Raw genomic sequence first — 6134 nt, forward strand, 5'->3', positions numbered from 1 at the left:
GTGACTGAATATAGTTTTACGCCGTTTTAAGTACTATTCTTCATCTTATTACAGCAATATCACGCTGGAGGACACCAGAAACGGACTTCACACGTTGTGTCCGGGTGTGCACTTTTAGAATCAAACCCGGGCCTTTGGCGTGGCGATTGAACACTTTAATCACTGCTCCCCAATTAAAATGAGTATATATAAGCATACACATTCTTCACTTCTCTATAGCTCGTGAGAGCCAGGGGGCAGCAACCCTCACCCCTTCACCCCCTCCCTCTAAATACGGAAACAATTAAACTGAAAACATATCCATAAAAATACCCCAAAAGAAATGAAAACACACAGCAAAAAACCCCAACCCCCAATCCACAGTAGCGTATGGGATCTTTCATTAAAACATACAATATATTCTATTGTGTTCATTACTTCAAGGAGTTTAAAAACAGTTTGGCTCTAATCTGAATATTAAATCGAATGCTTATTTTAGACCAATATCCAAGATGGTCGCAATATTTAACCAAGTTTCATTTTAGTCTAAAATTTAAAGCGAAAGCTATTTTAGCTGTAAAAATACAAGTTGATTGACAGTCACTATGATGCCCAAATTCTACTGCTGCGAATAGCACACACTTTATATTTACATTCATTTACATAGAACTAGAACAAGGAATGAAAATGAAAGTGCTTCTCACCCTATCTATTATTTGTAGAAGAAAACTTTATATTAAACTGTGATCAAAATTCAGTGTCTGAATCGCTGAACTGAATGGTGAATCTACATAAGAGTTCGCCCATGAGCAACCATGGCACACATGTCAGTGCAAAGGAGGATGTTCTCATGACATACACAGAGCCTGGTTAAATATCTTGATATAGTGCAGCCAAACTTCACCAGATCGCTGCAGAACCTCGAGGAAGTGTTGTGGGGAAACAGAAAGTGTCCTTATGGAACATGCAGCCTTGTAATGGTGTCTGGCAGATGTTTGATTAAACGAGCATTTGCTGGACCATGTACCTCTAGTCTTTGCAGATCATCATTAGGCTGATATTGCCATAACAGTAACATGTAATGTGCGCTTTCCATCTGGCGTACTTTTTGCAAAATCTACATAATCCACAGCAAAGAATGTGTGGGCCATGGACATTACTGGATGGCACATATACTTATTCCTGTTCCTTTCTGGCTAAAGCAGCATTTGCAGTCTGCTTTTCAAGACGAAGTAGTCAGTGATAGTCAAATGAGATACAAAATCCATCCAGGATATTGATGACCTTCTTGCTGCGTATTCCTTGGCAATTAGCTATGCCTAATTGGCACTGTTAATTGCTGTGACACTGACCACACGTTGTTGATTAGGGGCTCCTTTCCCGAAGCAACCTTTACTAAGGTTAACCTTAACTCCCATTCTTTAAGGTTACCTTAGTGACTTACGATCACCTTGGTGCTTTGTGAAAGGAGGCGAGGATTTGCTCTTGCTTGAAGATGTTAGAAGGATCTAAGACGGGTAAGCGAATAGGAATTGAAAGCTAGAATCTGTGACCGGACTGAAAGCGTGCCCTCATTAACCTCTAGTTAATCTGATGCAATTCACAATTCTGCCCGCTCCACACACACCTGTATCCAGTCGGTTGTATACATATCGTGCTTTCACGCGTTTTCAGTTCTTTTCTCCTCTTCTATGTCCTCTTAAATTTTCGCCTACTCCCAAAATATTCTCTCTCAGCTCCCCCTCTCCATCGGATCAGTTGTCTCATTGCCATAATGTCTCAAACGCGTTTCATTCCCTCCCCTATCGGTTGGCTATATCGGTCGCCAGGGGGTCCTTTCACGAAGCAACCTTTACCAAGGTTAACCTTAACTCCCATTCTTTAACATTGCACTAAGGTTACCTTAGTGACTTACGATCACCTTAGCGTTTTGTGAAAGGAGGCCAAGAAAAGTAAAGAGTCACCCCCGACACGGTCAGGAACCGCGTAAGTCATTACAGAATACGAACAAGTTGTTCTGTCATACAAACTATCCTGACGCAGCGACATCGAGAAAGCCGTCTAAGGTGGTGCCCAAATCATGTCCGTCCACCTCGGTTCTGCTGGAGGACCAGTGGCACTTCCGTTTTCTTCTAACGGCATTATGCTGGTGGGAGAGATACGGAGAATGTGGCAAGCAATTCCACAAGCCTTCCATGCCCTCTTGATAGGCTCTTTGTATCGGCGATTCACTGCTGTTCTCACTTCTCACGGTGGGTATACCCATTATTTAGTTACGCTATTGTTGCTCAAGCATTAACCCACGTTTGGACTCATAACGTCAATGTCATGGACATTAAGGGATCGAGGGATATAATTGAGGCAGTGTTAAGCAGGAAAGAGTGTTTTCTCCCCTTCATTTCGATGTATTCTTATATATTTTCAAAGATATCTGAATTTCGCGTTCAAATTTTAACAAATGATAAAACAATTCCATAAAACATCAGTTTGATATTGTCAAAGCACATTTTGAAATAAGGACAGAAGAAAACATCGCAGTTTGTGAATTGTTTTGGCTGAAAATACATACATTTGGTTAATTGTTCTGTCACGTATGTTAATAACTTGCATTGCATTGTGTTTACAGTCAAGCTTATAAAACGCACAAAGCTTACTACTTCTCAAATTGTGTTGTGCTACACACCATTGTAGGAAAGAGTTATTTCTATTTTAAGTTGTTTCTAAAAACATCCATAAAAAAACCCAAACCCACATTTCTGTAAAGTTAGTAACGCCAAACTTAAAGAACTTATTTTCCATGTATGACCTACTGGCTGTTTTAGCAGCCTTTTTCACAAACACTTTGTAAATGTTCAAAACCACCATTTTCACAATATTTCAGTCTGAAACCAAACTGAATTTTTAACCATAATGTCTGTTGAATATAAAATCACAATGTCTTGCTTTCATCACAAAACTTCAAGAGAACTCAAATAGTATGCCCATCGGACGACACTATTATATGTGCATGTAGCTTTGGTCAGAGACTTGCTGTGTTTAAATATTATATGTCAGCTTCCTGGAGAGAAAAAAATCCGTATTGGTATTGTACATTTAGTGTTGCCAGATCGGTGAGGTTGAGTTCACATTCATATGACGAAATTTGAAAACTTTCGTAGAGTTTACTCATGTAATATATTATGCAGATCAAGCGGGCCAAAGGTCCTTATCCTGCATCTCTTCTTTTCATGACATACATATTCTAATGGCACAAGTTGTGGACAAAAGGTCCAAGAGATATTAATGTAATTCCTTCGACACAGATATACTATTTTTTGCAGCAGCAAGGTATGGTTATGGTATTTCTCTATTTAGTACCCTCAGCATTCACTAACGCCAGTTACCCGTGTGTTAGAATTGGTCTTCAGCAACCCATGCTTGTCGTAAGAAGTGACAAACGTGAATAGGGTGGTCAGATTCGCTGACTTGGTTGACACGTGTGATCGATTATTTACCGACCAGCGCCATATAGCTGGAATATAGTTGAGTGCGGCGTTAAACAACAAACACTAACGCTACTTTTCTTTTCGAGTTGAAAATAGTGTATCTGCCCTTGTTATGCATGTTTAGATACCGTGGGTGATGAGTGATGCGATCAAATAAATAAACTTGATGATATTAAAATGAAATGGTAAGAAATCATTATATTACAAGGGGGTACGCGCAGTAGTTGGAACAGTTAAACAAATGCAAGTGCGGTACGTGATGAGCATTAACTTACCAACCAACCCTTCTTGTTCTCGGGGTTTCATTTAATGTGCATACCCCCCTGTAATACAAACAAATAATAGCGATTTGACACTATGATCGTTTGTTAAACAACTTTTATCCTTAGTTGAATAAAATTCTGAGATTTTAATGTGCATTTGGCAAGGTAAAGTTATGAGGATTCGCAATCGAGATTTCACTTTATTTGATTTGCTTTCTGGTTTAAAGTGAAATTCATTGGTACGTTTCCACTGCAAACAGACTATAGCTCTAGTTCACCCGACCTTCTTCAAAGGTCATCTACTATTTCAAAACCGTAACCTTCGACCCGTCCCACATGAAAGTCAAGGCCTACGCGGGTAGCCAGGATGTTAAAACGTTCGCTCGTTCAGCATTCGAAAAAATCGAATTCGATTTCCAATATCGGTACAACGTGTAAAGCTCATTTTTGCCGTTTCGTTGCTGCAATATTACTGAACGGCGTAAAACCATACTCATTCACTTAGTAGAAGTCGGTTTCTAAAATCAGAGGAGATATAGAGGCTTTCTAGGGTGAGTGAAAGTAACCAGTTTACTAGGCATAAATTGGTTCTCTGAGAACATGCATTTTCCTGTTTAGTTGTAATAGTCCGTTTCTCTTCTGACTCTTTTGTTAATGTCAGAGTTACTTGGTGGGGACAAATTAAACGATTTTTTAAGATATCGATTTCCCAGCTTCCTGGTTTCTCGGTATGTTCTTGCAATGCTGTAACAAGCACGTGCCAGAAGACAAGTGAAGAACTGTGCGAGTAGGGAGTTTCTGCCGCTGAGGAGCCACGAATGAAACGAAAATAGAATAGAATGCCCCAAGGGTGAGGACTCTGTCCTCCATATTTTGGGAATTTGTACCAGTAAAAAGTCATACAAGTAACGGCACCGAATTGACATCAAAGACGTCAAGAATTTGCTGATCTCATTGCAACGTCCTTGTGTTCTTTTTTGTTTATTGTTACTACAAGGGACGCGGAAAGTATACAATTAAAGAATCAAGATGTCAATTACAAATGTTTGGCTGACAGTAGGTATCATGACCACCAAGACTAGAACTTGCCGTATACAACTTTTTGGGAACAAGTTCTGAATGTTTCAATAAAACATGGTTTACTGTTTTTTGAGGAAACATATTTTTGCACGCTATGTTGGATAATAATGTTGAAATACAGAAATCGATATCTAATAACTGTTTTATGGCAATGGCTATTCGAGTTCCCTTCCAGGATTTGCTTCCTCTGCTTCCTAATATCATATGGGCAGTGGGGGTATCCTATTGGTTATAAAGCGTCCGTCACGCTGAAGACCCAGGTTCGATTTCCTACATATGTGTGAAGCCGATTTCCGGTGTTTCCCGTCGCGATGTTGTTGGGATATTGCTAAAAGTGGCGTAAAACTATACTCAGTCACTCACTCATAGAATCATATAATCCTGTTTCGGAAGTAACATTTACAGTTCCTTTACCAATGTATTCAGAAAACTAATCATTCCCATCAAATGGGCAAGAAGTTTCGCGCCAATATTCAAGCATGATACGCACAAGTTCTGAGGAACCGCTAAGTCAGCGCGTAGCTACGCATGTGTCTTACAACACGTATATGTGGAGTACCTGCCTAGCTACGGAGGTAATTCACACGACTTCCATGCAGAGTCCGCGTGTTGCTTCGCAGGCATTTTGACCCGTGAAGATCAGGGTGATAATCAAATCCCTTCATGTCCATGACAATGGCGTTACGAGTCCAAATGCAGAGAAGATCCGGGTTAGAAGTGGTCTTCAGTAACCCATGCTTGTCGGAAGAGGCGACTAACGGGATCGGGTGGTCAGGCTCGCTGCCTTGGTTGACACATGTCATCGGCTCTAAATTGCGTAGATCGATGCTTATACTGTTGATCACAGGATTGTCTGGTCCAGACTCGATTATTTACAGAGCGCCGCCAAATAGCTGGAATTTTGCTGAGTGCGGCGTAAAACCCAACTCACTCACTCACTCGAAGGTATTTTACTAAACTGGTATGGACAGGCTAGCTGACTTGGTTGACACATGTCATCGAATCCCAATTGCGTAGATCGATGCTCAAGCAGTTGATCACTGGATTGTCTGGTCCAGACTCGATTATTTACAGACCGCCGCCATATAGCTGGAATATTGCTGAGTGCGGCGTTAAACAACAACCAAACCAAACTAAACTCATATGAGTAGTCCCTGCATGCGCAGCAAAAGAAAGTTTAAAAACATTCCCAGGGGTTTCTGAAAAAAATTAGCTTGATAAGGCAATATAAGAATTGTGCGTTGTTGCGTACGTGCAATATTTTCTTGCTACTGGACAGGTGCTAGGTCATATAGATAAGAGTTTACCGCTTTGGTGACCCACAGCT

Source organism: Haliotis rubra, unplaced genomic scaffold, assembly GCF_003918875.1.
Source record: "Haliotis rubra isolate DU_JTF1 unplaced genomic scaffold, ASM391887v1 Scf13, whole genome shotgun sequence".
In the NCBI taxonomy this organism is placed as follows: domain Eukaryota; kingdom Metazoa; phylum Mollusca; class Gastropoda; order Lepetellida; family Haliotidae; genus Haliotis; species Haliotis rubra.